This window comes from Triturus cristatus, chromosome 4_1 (assembly GCF_964204655.1).
Source record: "Triturus cristatus chromosome 4_1, aTriCri1.1, whole genome shotgun sequence".
Classification (NCBI taxonomy): domain Eukaryota; kingdom Metazoa; phylum Chordata; class Amphibia; order Caudata; family Salamandridae; genus Triturus; species Triturus cristatus.
Genome location: NC_140585.1, coordinates 197,488,556 through 197,502,044, shown reverse-complemented (window position 1 = coordinate 197,502,044; position 13,489 = coordinate 197,488,556).

Genomic DNA, 13,489 nt, shown 5'->3' with positions numbered 1-13,489 from the left:
TAAACAAAATTTGGGGGAAGGCCCTGGGGGATGGGGTCCCCAGGGCCAAAAAAATTAGATAAAGAAGGGGGGCTACACAGCCCTTCCAAAAAAAAAGAAAAAAAAAAGACCGGGATCAGGCCGGAGGCCACGCCCCCTCCTTACACCACTCTGCAAACACGCCCCCTGGCACGTTTGCAGAGGGGGAACTAATTCCCCTTGAATACTGGGGGTCCCTGAGGCCAACTAGCCCACCAGGAACCTCCAGTATTCACCAGGGGGCTGCGTTGCAGAGAGGTGTAATGAGGCCACACCCCTTTTTACACCTCTCTGAAACACTGCTCCGTGGTGCTTTCTGGAGGCACCCGGTGGCCTAGTTGGCCGCTAGGGGACCTCAGGATTCAAGGGGACTTAATCAGCCCAACTGAAAACACGCCACGGGGCACGTTTGCACAGTGGTGAAGGTAGGGGGCGGGGCCTGAGGTGATACTGTGCAAACACACCCTGTGGCGCGTTTTAAGTTGGGGAATTCATTCCTCTTCAATCGAGAGGTCGCCTAGGGGCCAACTAGCCCACCAGGTACCTCCAGTAAGCCCAACGGAGCTGCGTTGCAGAGTGTTGTAAAAAGGGGCGTGGCCTCTGAACACCTCTCTGCAACGCAGTTCTCTGGCACATACTGGAGGTACCTGGTGGGCAAGTTGGCCGCCAGGGGACCTCAGGATTCAAGGGGACTTAATCCCCCAACCTAAAACAAGCCACAGTGTGCGTTTGCACAGTGGTGAAGGTAGGGGGTGGGGCATGAGGGAATTAACTCCCCAACTTAAAACGCGCCACAGGGCGTGTTTACACACATCACCTCAGGCCCCGCCCCCTTCCTTTACCATTGTACAAATATTCCTCTAAAATCAGCCGAACTACGAATTCCGATTTACTCACCTGTTATCAGGAGACAACCCAGGGCTGCATCTTTTAGACCAGCACTGACCCTGAAAAGTAATTCTAAGCGTACTTACCAGTAACTTGTATTTCCTTCCATAGGAATCCATTGTGTGGTTTTCAGCAGAAAAGTTTCTAAGTGTCCATTTTTGAAACGTACAAATATTCCTCTAAAATCAGCCGAACTACGAATTCCAATTTACTCACCTGTTATCAGGAGAGAACACAGGGCTGCATCTTTTAGCCCAGCACTGACCCTGAAAAATAATTCTAAGCGTACTTACCAGTAACTTGTATTTCCTTCCATAGGAATCCATTGTGTGGTTTTCAGCAGAAAAGTTTCTAAGTGTCCATTTTCACAAACTAAAAATATTCCTAAAAATTCGTCTGTATGACTTAAACACATTCTTTCAACTGTTTACAGGAGATTCACCTGTGCTGGATCCAGGATCCACCACTGAGTAAGAAAAAGTAACGATAACACTACTTACCTGCTAAGTGAATTTTCTGCCATAGGATAACATTGGTGATTCTATGTGAAACATTTTGTGTCAACTTTTAAAATACAATAATAATCCTTAAAAATCAAAACGCTTTTACTCAACTGTTTACAGGAGATGTCCAAGGACTGAATCTAACATCCAGTCCTGTGGTTAGAAAAGTAATACATAAAGTAACTAATTGCATTTGACTAGAAATTCACATTGAGCTCAATGTTGCTTTGTGTTTGAAATTGTGTTGCCCATTGCAACAACTGTAACTACTGTACTTAAAAGCCTATTGCCTATTTTCAAAGTATTTAAACTAAAGTAATTCATTCTGAGAAAGTATATTTTGTATTGTAATGTATAATGTAAATAAAAAAATAAAATATCTAAAAATAAACAGTTTAAACGACGTAGTAAATCAGTATCAAAAAAGTCAGTATAACAATTAATACATTAAAAATTGTCATTTACAAAACCTTTGAAATTCAATGAAAAAACCGTAGGTTTCAGGCCTGATATAGTTAGGGATTAGCATTTAAAACACCTTTGAAATTCACTGAAAAAAACCATAGGTTTCAGGCCTGATATAGTTAGGAATTAGCATTTAAAAAAACCTTTGAAATTCACTGAGAAAACCGTAGGTTTCAGGCGTGATACAGTTAGGAATTAGCATTTAAAAAACCTTAGAAATTCACTGAAAAAACAATAGGTTTTAGGGGTGTTATAGTTAGCTGGACATTTCACTCGAACAAAACCATTGAAATTAGTTGTACTACCTACATTTCGCGCGCCCGCAATCCACTGCTGATGATGTCACATATTACATCATTCATGACATGGTCAGTGACATCAGTGATGTCAGATGTCATCAGTGATGTCACTGACCATTTCATGAATGATGTAATATGTGACATCATCAGCAGTGGATTGCAGGCGCGCGAGATGTAGGTAGTACAACTAAGTATATCGGAGGAATTTCAATGGTTCTGTTCGAGTGAAATGTCCAGCTAAATATAACACCCCTAAAACCTACTGTTTTTTCAGTGACTTTCTAAGGTTTTTTAAATGCTAATTCCTAACTATATTAGGCCTGAAACCTATGGTTTTTTCAGTGAATATATATATATATATATATATATATATTACCTACTGGCAGTCGCCAGTAGGCATTTATAGTTAGGACCTATTTTCCATAGGAAATCTACAACATTCTATTTGGAATAACATTGGCACCGATTGACGAATCTTTGTGAAATTTTCCAAACTTTTGGCCAGCTCCGGTCCGCTCCTACCCTGAAAATTTCACAGTGATTCGTCAAGCGGGGGCCAAGAAAAAAGGGGGGTCCCAAAATGCGTTTTCCACATGCATTTTCCCAAAGGACCTGTTGACGCAGCTACAGCCCGAACTGCTGAACGGAATTACACCAAATTTGGCAAAGAGGTAGTCCTCAGTTCAGACTCATGCCTTTTGCTTAAATGATGTAAATCCGTTCCGTAGTTCATGAGAAAATTAGAGTTAAAAAGATAGATATATCTGGGCGGAGCCTAACCACACATCTCATCGTGAGATCTGATTGGCTGTCAGTACTTCATCCAAGAAGTGTTGGCAGCCATCTTGGGACCAATATACATGATAGCACCTCATTAAAAAGCATTGCAGTTAATTGAAGGTTTTAAGACTTCAGTTACATTATAAATCATTTGTTGATGGTACCATACTCATTTTAGGAATTGTGGTGTGTTCTAAGGTGATTTTACCATGTGAAAAAGCCTTCTGCTGTGATATCATGAATCATGTTTGAGAGAAAACTATTTTCTCATGCTTTTCCCACAGAGGTTTGGAAGGTGATCTATAAGTTAAACTGAGAGCATAATTTCTGTAAATTCACATTATCTTTCTCAGTCATGTGAGAATGAAGTCTGATATTCTCAGTAAAACATGTACATCCAACAAGGGCAGAGACTGTGGGCCCGATTCACAGAACTAACTTAAGGCAAAATCCTAAACTTACTACCATTTTCTTATTCACGGAAGGCACTTACTCATTTTGGTATTCACAGAAGTTAGGAGTCCTAACTTTAGGACTCCTAAATGCCTTCTGTGAATACCGATAGTCTTAAAATTAGGATTTTTCTCAGTTTAGGAGTCCTAAAGTTAGGACTCCTAACTTTACTACCACTAAACTCAGAAAAATCCTAATTTTAAGGCTTTCGGTATTCACAGAAGGCATTTAGGAGTCCTAAAGTTATGAGTCCTAAGATTACTACTACTAAATTGAGAAAAATCCTAATTTTAAGACTTTCGGTATTCACAGAAGGCATTTAGGAGTCCTAAAGTTATGAGTCCTAAGATTACTACTACTAAATTGAGAAAAATCCTAATTTTAAGACTTTCGGTATTCAGAGAAGGCATTTAGGAGTCCTAAAGTTAGGAGTCCTAACTATACTACTACTAAACTGAGAAAAATCCTAATTTTAAGACTTTCGGTATTCACAGAAGGCATTTAGGAGTCCTAAACTTAGGACTCCTAACTTCTGTGAATACCAAAATGAGTAAGTGCCTTCTGTGAATACCAAAATGAGTAAGTGCCTTCTGTGAATACGAAAATGGTAGTAAGTTTAGGATTTTGTCTTAAGTTAGTTCTGTGAATCGGGCCCTAAGTGATTTGAACAGAATCACAGAATGTTGAGCTGAAGCAGAAACTCCAACCTGGTTCCCCAGTTGCAAAGTCTGCAGCTCTGAAAGTAACACCACATCCTCTCCCCTAGGTGCAACATTTAACCCTTTGGGTGCCAGGCCTTTTCCCCCTCCTGTGCCTGGCGATTCCCTAGTGGGTGAGTTCATGACGAGATAGTCTCGTCATGGGCACAGCGCGACTGTGCTCCATGACGAGACCATCTCGTCATGGGCACAGAAGAGGTTAATCAAGTGGTCAACTGGATAAAAAAAACATAAAGATTACAAATAATTTAAAAGTTCTTTGTCGCTATTTGAAAATTCAGAAAATATGTCCTCATTTTAGTTTTTTAGCGCACTAACCATAATTGTGATTCAAATAAGAACCTCTCATATATTTAATTTCTAAAGGAAATGCTCTAGGTATTACAGTTTTGATTACATCAAGATGACGTCAGGCGTTCCACACTTTTGTAATGAATATAGAATGTTAGCAATCTAGTTGTTCATTGGGATACTGTTGAGAGGCAGAGGCCAGGGGCATGGACTCTGAAAATTAAAGGCAGGTAGGAGAGTGCAGAGGCAACAATTTGACCACACTGGGCAGGTAGGAAGGGCAGTGGCAGCACAACAGGCTATGGAGGGTAGTGGAAAGGGGGGCAGGGGCAACAAACCAACAATACAGGACTGGCAAGAGATGCTGTGGCAATATATTAGACCAAGGCAAAGGCAGTGGTAGTACAACCATACATACCAACAGACCCGTTTCAGCCAGGAAACGTCAAATGTTTTTAAGCTCAAATGGGCTTTATTTGATCTGTCTCCTGTCTACAATCTCCTCTTATTCAATGTAACTCAAATGGGCAATTCAATATCCCAGTTTTGTTTCAAAATCTCCCTCTTACCAAGTACAAAATGTTCACAAGTATGGTACATTGGATCATGGTAGGCAGGAGGAATTGGGGTAGAGACATGGACTTGGATTACAGAGGACAGGAGGGACATGGAGAGGTGCACCAAACTGACCCTACAGGGCAGGCATCAGGGTTTGCAGCAGCACAATACACCACACAGGGCATGCGGGACGGGAGTGCAGCACAACAATCCATAGAAAGCAATAGGGAGGGGACAGGACCATGCACATGGACAACAGAGAACACAGGGGAAAGAGGCAATGGTAGCTAGCTGACCATAATGGACAGACAGGAGAGAAAGCTGCAGCATAACAGATCATAAAGGGCAGGAGGGACTGATCAGGGGCATTACAATGGAACAGACAAGCCAGGAGGGAGGGAATAGGGGTCTGCACATGGAAACAGAGTGCTGGGGGCAAGAGGACAGGGCAGGAGCAGCAAGATGACCATGGAGGTCCGGCAGGATGGGCACTAGAAACAAGACACACCATGGAGAGCAACAGTGAGACTATGATGGCATACACACAGACCATGGAGGGAAGGTGGGAGGGGGTCAGGGGCAGCTAGCTGATCACACATGAAAGGTGGGAGGGGCCATGGCAGCTCAGAAGACCATGCATGGCAAGCGGGAGGGTTAGTGGCAGCACAATGGCTATGATGGGCAAGAAGGAGGGTACAGGGACATGCACAAAGGACCATGGAGGATAGAAGGGAGGGTCAGGACCTGGGCACAGACAAGAGAGTTCAGGGGAAGGGGCCTCACAACAGACCGCGCGGGGCAGGCAGGAGGAGCAGTTGCAGCACAACAGACCAGGGAGGGCAGAAGGGTGTGGCAGTAAAATGGACCATGGAGGACAGGAGGAAGGGGATAGGGGCATGGCATGAGGACAGGCAGGGTGGAGGTGGCAGGGACAGGTTACAGTCATCTGACAATGCTAGGCAGGTGGGAGGGGAGTGGCAGCTCAACAGAACACTCAGAGTAGATAGGAGTGGCAGGTCCATGGAACATGATGGGCAAAAAGGATGGAGCAGGGGCATGCACAAAGACATCAGAGGGCAGGGGGAAGGAGAATAGGGGCAGCAAGCTAAGCACAGAGGCTAAGCAGGAGGTCAATGATGGGCCATAGAATTGGGCAATGGAGAGCAGGAGGAGTGGACTGGTACATCATGCTAAATGGAGGGCAGTGGCAGCACATCAGACCATGCATGGCAGGAGGGAGGAGGCTAGTCAATGGATTCAGACAACAGAGGATAGGGAGGAGGTGGATGGGGCAGCAAGCTAACTGTTCAGAGAAGGTGGGTATTAGGAACTTTATTGTTTTTAAAATGTGTGTCTGTGCGAACTACTTAAAATATGAACAAGTATGCAGCATAATCTCTCTTTTATTCAGGAAGAAGAGGACGTTTGTGACTCCGGGCTCACTTGGCAGAAACACCCCCTGACCCTCCACCCCCCATCGCAAAATGTAATGCCCGTGAAAAGGGTAGGTGGACGCAGTGTTATATAGAACATAGTCCTGAGAGCACGATTGAAAATGAAAACTAGATATAGTATATGGTATAAACTATGCACCAAAAAGTGTGATATAAGATGAACCGGGGCGTGAAATATAATATGCAATACATTGTGCGCAATGACAGATTAATTGGAGAGCGCGAGATAGCACAGTCACTAGCGAGTGCTATGCGATATGCGCCTTGGAGTGTAATATGCACAGAGCAGTGTTGTGTAACCTAACTAGTCTCTAAAGTTGTAATATAAAATATGTGCGGTGGAGTGTACCGTTGCATATGCACTGTGACAAAGATATGGATCCCAGATTGTAATATGTATGGCATAGCGCTGTGCCTTATAACATAGGCATCGAGGAAGGCACGTTAGATGGGGCAATATAACCCGTGCGAAGGCAAGTGTGGCATGACATATTCACGGGGTAGTGTTACAGTGCACATGGGCTAGAGAGTGTCATAGCATACGCACTAGCTGGTGGAATACAACACAGAGGTGTGTGGCACTCGGCGGGCACTGGTGGGTGTAACACAGCATTGGGCTCAGCCAGGAGCACGCTGTGACTCTCAAGTGAGGTTCGTCTCCTTTCCAGAGAGTAAAATAATAAGTATTACATATCCGGCGGTGGATGTGTGTTTTATTAACCGTGAGGGGGTTTCTTGCATAGTTTGGTCGAATTTTTGTCGAATCCCCTTTGAATGGCTTGGTGTGCGTGTGTATTAAATGTGCCCGTCAATAGCTACCCATGTTTGTATAAATAAATGACAAGGGTGTCTACTTGGAGAGTACCCACCGGCGGGGGCGCCGGGATTAGGCGTGGTAGGGCGTCAGACACGTTAGAGCTTCACTAGCGGTGTAAATACATTCCACATGGATTCATTGTATGCATAGTCGCCTTTTAATGAATAACACGCAAATCGTCATGGTGATACGGTTTGTCCAGCATGTCCTAGGTGTTTCTATAAATATATATTTTTTTTAAATAATAAAAAACAAAGGTCGGCCCCGGGGGATGGGGTCCCCGGGGCCATAAGTGGCCTGAGGAGGGGGGCAACGCAGCCCCCTCCTAAAGAATAATAAAAAAAAAGGCCATGACCCGTGGGTTGGGGCCCCGGGGCCGATTAAGGCCTTGGGAGGGCCACATTTATTTTTTTCAACAAAAACAATTAGGGTGCAGGCCCTGGGGGATGGGGTCCCCAGGGCCAATATACTAGAAAAAGAAGGGAGGCCACACAGCCCTCCTTCTTAAGAAAATAAAATAAATAAAAGACCGGCATTGCGCCGGAGGCCACGCGCCCTCCTTGCAGCACTCTGCAAACGCACCCCCTGGCCAGATGTAAGTTGGGGAATTAATTCCCCTTCAATACTGGGGGCCCTGAGGGCCAACTAGCCCAACAGGTATCTCCAGTACGTGCCAGGGAGCTGCGTTGCAGACAGGTGTTCTGAGGCCACGCCCCTTTTTACACATCTATGCAACGCAGCTCTGTGGCGCTTACTGGAGGTACCTAGTGGGCTAGTTTGACCCTAGGGACCCTTAGGACTCAAGGGGACTTAATCTCTCAACTTAGAAGGGCCACAGGGTGTGTTTACACAGTGGGGAAGGGAGGGGATGGTGCCTGAGGTGACGTGTGCAAACACGCCCTATAGCGCGTTTAAAGTTGGGGAAATAATTCCCCTTCAATCCTGAGGGCCCCTGGGGGCTAACTAGCCCACCAGGTGCTTCCAGTAAGCACCACTGAGCTGCGTTGCAGAGAGGTGGTCCAGGCCGTGCCACTTTTTACACCTCTCTGCAACACAGCTCTGTGGCGCTTACTGGAGGTACATAGTGGGCAAGCTGGACCCTAGGGACCCTCAGGATTCAAATGAACTTAATCTCCCAACTAAAAATGGCCACAGGGCGTGTTTACACAGTGGTGAAGGGAGGGGACGGGGCCTGAGTTAACGTGTGAAAACAGGCCCTGTGGTGCATTTTAAGAAGTTGGGGAAATAATTCCCCTTCAATCCTGAGGGACCCTGGGGTCCAACTAGCCCACCAGGTGCTTCCAGTAAGTGCCACTGCACTGCGTTGCAGAGAGGTGGTCTAGGCCGTGTCCGTTTTTACATCTCTCTGCAACGCAGCTCTGTGGCGCTTACTGGAAGTACCTAGTGGTCTAGTTGGACCCTAGGGACCCTCAGTATTCAAGGGAACTTAATCTCCCAACTTAAAAGGGCCACAGGGCGTGTTAACACAGTGGGGAAGGGAGGGGATGGGGCCTGAGGTAACGTGTGCAAATACGCCCTGTGGCGCGTTTTAAGAGGTAGTTTTAATCCCCTGCCCTATTATATACTAGGGGCTTACAGAAGAGGTCATGCTAATCACAGAGGGACCTCAACGCATAGTGTTCCCTAGTATATGTAGGTGTTTTCACTGTATTCTGAGTGTCTTTTCACAAAGCACTGGCTCTAGGACTGGTTAGTCAGACTCAGTTGCCACCAGTATCCATCTGAAAAAGTTGAGGGTACAGGATGATTCTGCAACAAGGCTTCTTTCTGCTCTTCTGTTTGTTCTTTCTGCACGTTATCCTTCATCCTGCACATTTGTTCGTCTTTGAGGACTTCTGTTGCTTCTTTCTGCATTTCTTTTTTTTCTTTCTGTGCGTTTTTTCTTCTTTCTTCACATGTCCTATCTCTGTAGGCATAGTTAGAAATTAGCATTTAAAAAACCTTTGAAATTCACTGAAAAAACATTAGGTATCAGGCATGTTATAGTTAGGAATTAGCATTTAAAAAACCTTAGAAATTCACTGAAAAAACCCTAGGTTTTAGGGGCGTTATAGTTAGCTGGACTTTTCACTCATACAAAACCACTGAAATTCTCCCGTTATAGTTAGTTCAGCTAACTATAACTCGCGCGCCCGCAATGCACTGCTGATGACGTCACATAGTACATCACTCATGACATGGTCAGTGACATCACTCATGACATCACTAATGACATCTCAAATGACATCACTGGTGACATCATCCTTGTGATAGAGTGGCAGACCTCCTCTCCCCCTAATATAACCTTTGATGCACACATTTAAAAATAGAAACTAACATTTTCAAAACAATGGACATACCAATACCAGTTACAACAACCTATTCAGTAATTCTAAGATCCACATACACATCCACTCATTCACCAACAGTCCTATACAGTAACTCACACATGTACTCACTCATCATATGTACTCATACACCTATACATCCTGTTACACAAGAGGAACGGGTTAAACAACTTGAGTAACAAAGAACGTAATGCCTTGACAACCCTTCAATCCAGGACAGATATAGTCATTAAACCAGCAGATAAGGGTGGAGCTACCGTTATTCAAAGTACCAACGCATACAGAACGGCGTGTCTGAATCTATTGGCAGATACCAGATACTACAAGAAGATCAACAGGGATCCAACACAACGTATAAAAACCACTATCATGGCACTTACAACAGACGCCCTCACTAAAGAGTGGATCACTAAGAAGTAGTATGCTTTTTTGAATCAGGAAGACCCCAGAACTCCATTGTTCTACACAATCCCAAAGATACACAAGGGAAAGACTCCTCCTCCGGGCAGACCCATTGTCTCTGGCATTGGCTCTGTCCTCGAACCATTATCAAAATATACGGATTGGTTCCTACGCCCTTTGGTGAAGAGGATAAAATCGTATGTCCAAGATACTAAGCATCTCTTTAATCTCCTAACACAGGTGGAATATAATCCAATGAATAACTTTTTGGTTTGTTTGGACGTGGAAGCACTGTATACAAACATACCTCAGACAGAAAGTATTAGAGCAGTTCAAGAAATTCTGGAACAAGAGGACTGGCTATGGGCAGCACCACATGAGTGGGTGATCACTCTCATACATCTGGCCCTTACTGAAAACTTCTTCACCTTTGATGATCAACTTTATTTACAAGTACACGGTACTTCAATGGGCAGCATATTCGCCCCTAGTCTAGCATGCCTGTATGTTAGCTGTTTCGAAGTCCAACACATATGGACACATAATCCATTCAGTGAAAATATCTGGAAATGGTACAGATATATTGACGATGTCCTTATGATCTGGAAGGGTGACTTAACGAGTCTTGACAACTTCAAAACGTGGATTAATTCTTTGAACCCTCACCTCCAATTCACTATGAATGTGCACAAGGAAAGTATTTCTTTTTGGGATGTTACGTTTACAGCAAAAGAAGGTACTCTTGAAAGTTCCCTGTATACAAAACCTACAGATAGGAACAGTCTATTAAGATTTGACAGCGCCCATCCGCGTTCCAAAAGAGAGAATCTTCCAGTAGGTCAATTTCTGAAGATAAGCAGAAATTGCTCCAACCTTCAGACCTACAAAAGAGAAGCAGCTGTCCTTACAAACAAACTCAAATAAAAGATGTACCCTACTAAGATCGTAGAAAGAGCAAATAAAAGAGCACGTAACACTCCACAAGAAGCTCTTTTAGAAACACATGTAAAAGAACAGCCGGATCAATTAATATGTGTGACTACGCACAATTCTTCATTTAATGTACTGAAGAAAATAATAAATAAGAAATGGCCCATACTAACATCCAATAGACTATCTTTTGAAAAACCCATGTTCTCATTTAGAAAAAATTCCAGCCTAAGAGATGCCTTAGTACACACTAATACATTTACACCAAGAACTACAAATCAGATGACACTATGGGGAACACCACCTGTCATGGGACACTACCCCTGCGGATCATGTGTGGCCTGCCCATTTACAGAACACACTAAGACTTTGGAATTAGGCTTACAGTCACCGTGGGAGAAAAGGTCACACACTAATTGTAATTCCGAATCCGTAATTTACATGATTAAATGTCCATGTGAAATGATATATATTGGGATGACTAATCGTAAGGTCAAAGTTCGCATTAGCGAACATGGGAGCACCATACGTAGAGCAATAACAGCTACTAAACTAACAGCACACTATCATGAAAAGAATCACAAGGTCACAGAGATGAAATGGACTGTACTGGAAAAGGTTAAAAGCACGGGTAACCAACAAAAAATCTCTTAGAAAGGGAGCAACGATGGGTATATCGTTTGAAAAGCCATGAGAAGGGCCTTAACAATTTCATACCCTGGAACCAACTCAATAGGTAAAGCTTTCCCTTCCTCATTAAGATCTATCTGGTGCGACCACGTGTCAATGGTATGCTTTTTATAACAATTTCTATCTATCTGTTGAGGGGTAATTGTTAAAACATCATCAAATGCCTCCCCTAAATCAATTGAAAGGCAGTCCAAATTGTGGGTACGAGCGCAATATAAAGATTCCCCAAGATAGGACAATACAGACCATCTCACCATTTCGCAAAACAAACATACCCGTTGGGTGAATTTGACAATAACGAGTTCCATCTGCTATTATATTACTAACAGTTACAATCACTATTGAACCACCGATACCGCTTATGTTTTTAGCCAATAATAAGCCACTCTGGAACTTTTCAATGTAAAAATTAGCTTTTATTGACATCACGACCCCCAGAAACATAAACTACACTTCCCATCGTCCTCAACTATTGGGACTACAATTTGTTAAGTGTCTGATTGGACTACGCGTCCGATCACGTGGTTGGTAGAACCAATCCTAGGTTAACAATACAAACATGTCTATGCCCTCCGGACAATGTAACAGAGGTATTATCTCCACTGAAGCTAAATACTGGAGTCAGCGGGTGCCTCTAACCGCAGAAGTAATATATATTTTTGGAATCATGGCTTTTTTAAACAAAGTTACCACACTTCTCATTATACTCTGGATCACACGTTTACGTGATCCATCACGTGACGGGGTTGACCAATCCCGGCCCACTACACTAAACGCGGAAGTATAAACCCACCATTCTACGATACACGGCGCAAAACGCCGGGGATCGAGACCAAGTAGGTGGACAGGCAGGGCAGGACTCTTGACGAAGTAAGTGGGAATTTAGTGAAGGACCTTGAAAGGGCAAGTTTCATCCTTACGGTGAGTGATGGTTATACAGTCAGTATCTCCACATCCCTAAACGGTTTTTTCCAAAACTTCCTCTCGCTCGCATATTCTGGGGCTCCCACGATAGGGTTTGACTACAGAGCTACCCCCATTAGCCCTACGATCCCCTTAGAAACGGAAATCATTCGAAATTCGGGTAAGAAAGAATGCATGTGTGTGATTTGATTCTGCAGTTGCACATATGTTTTTTAATAATCACGCATGGTTGAGAAAGTACCGTGTTCATTCACAGATACGGTGAGATTGTTGTATGTGAGCGTACTCTAGGAGAGTTTTTACATTGATAGAAAATACTAACTGGCATGAAGATTCAGTTAGGATGCGAGCAAATTCGCTACATCTGTCACGCCGATTAATTGTGTACAGATACAGTTATGAGTGGCACATGTTTGGATATAGCTGCACACCACTTTGCCTTACGATCACCTGGCACATGTAGGTGTTGTTCATCCTAAACACGAATAGGGGAACCATCACTAAGAAAACCCACAAGTATAAGTTGTTTGTTGTTGTTTTCTTTGTTCTCTTTTACAGATGGAATACGACGCATGGCAGATTAATGAATCAGTCGCTCATACAAGGAGCAGCTACTCTGCCCTTGCTACAAGTAACAGGATAGGGAATTCCTACCTCTGCTATCCAGGGTGGCCTCTTTTTGCCCTGAAGAAAGTCCTGGACCTTCACGGCCACATACGGACTGAAACATGTTTTTCCATCTACGTGTATTGATATCGACCACTTGTTGGTCAGTTGGAGTAAATTTATTGTGTAATTTTCTAGGACTGGTTAGTCAGACTCAGTTGCCACCAGTATCCATCTGAAAAAGTTGAGGGTACAGGATGATTCTGCAACAAGGCTCCTTTCTGCTCTTCTGTTTGTTCTTTCTGCACGTTATCCCTCATCCTGCACATTTTTTCGTCTTTGAG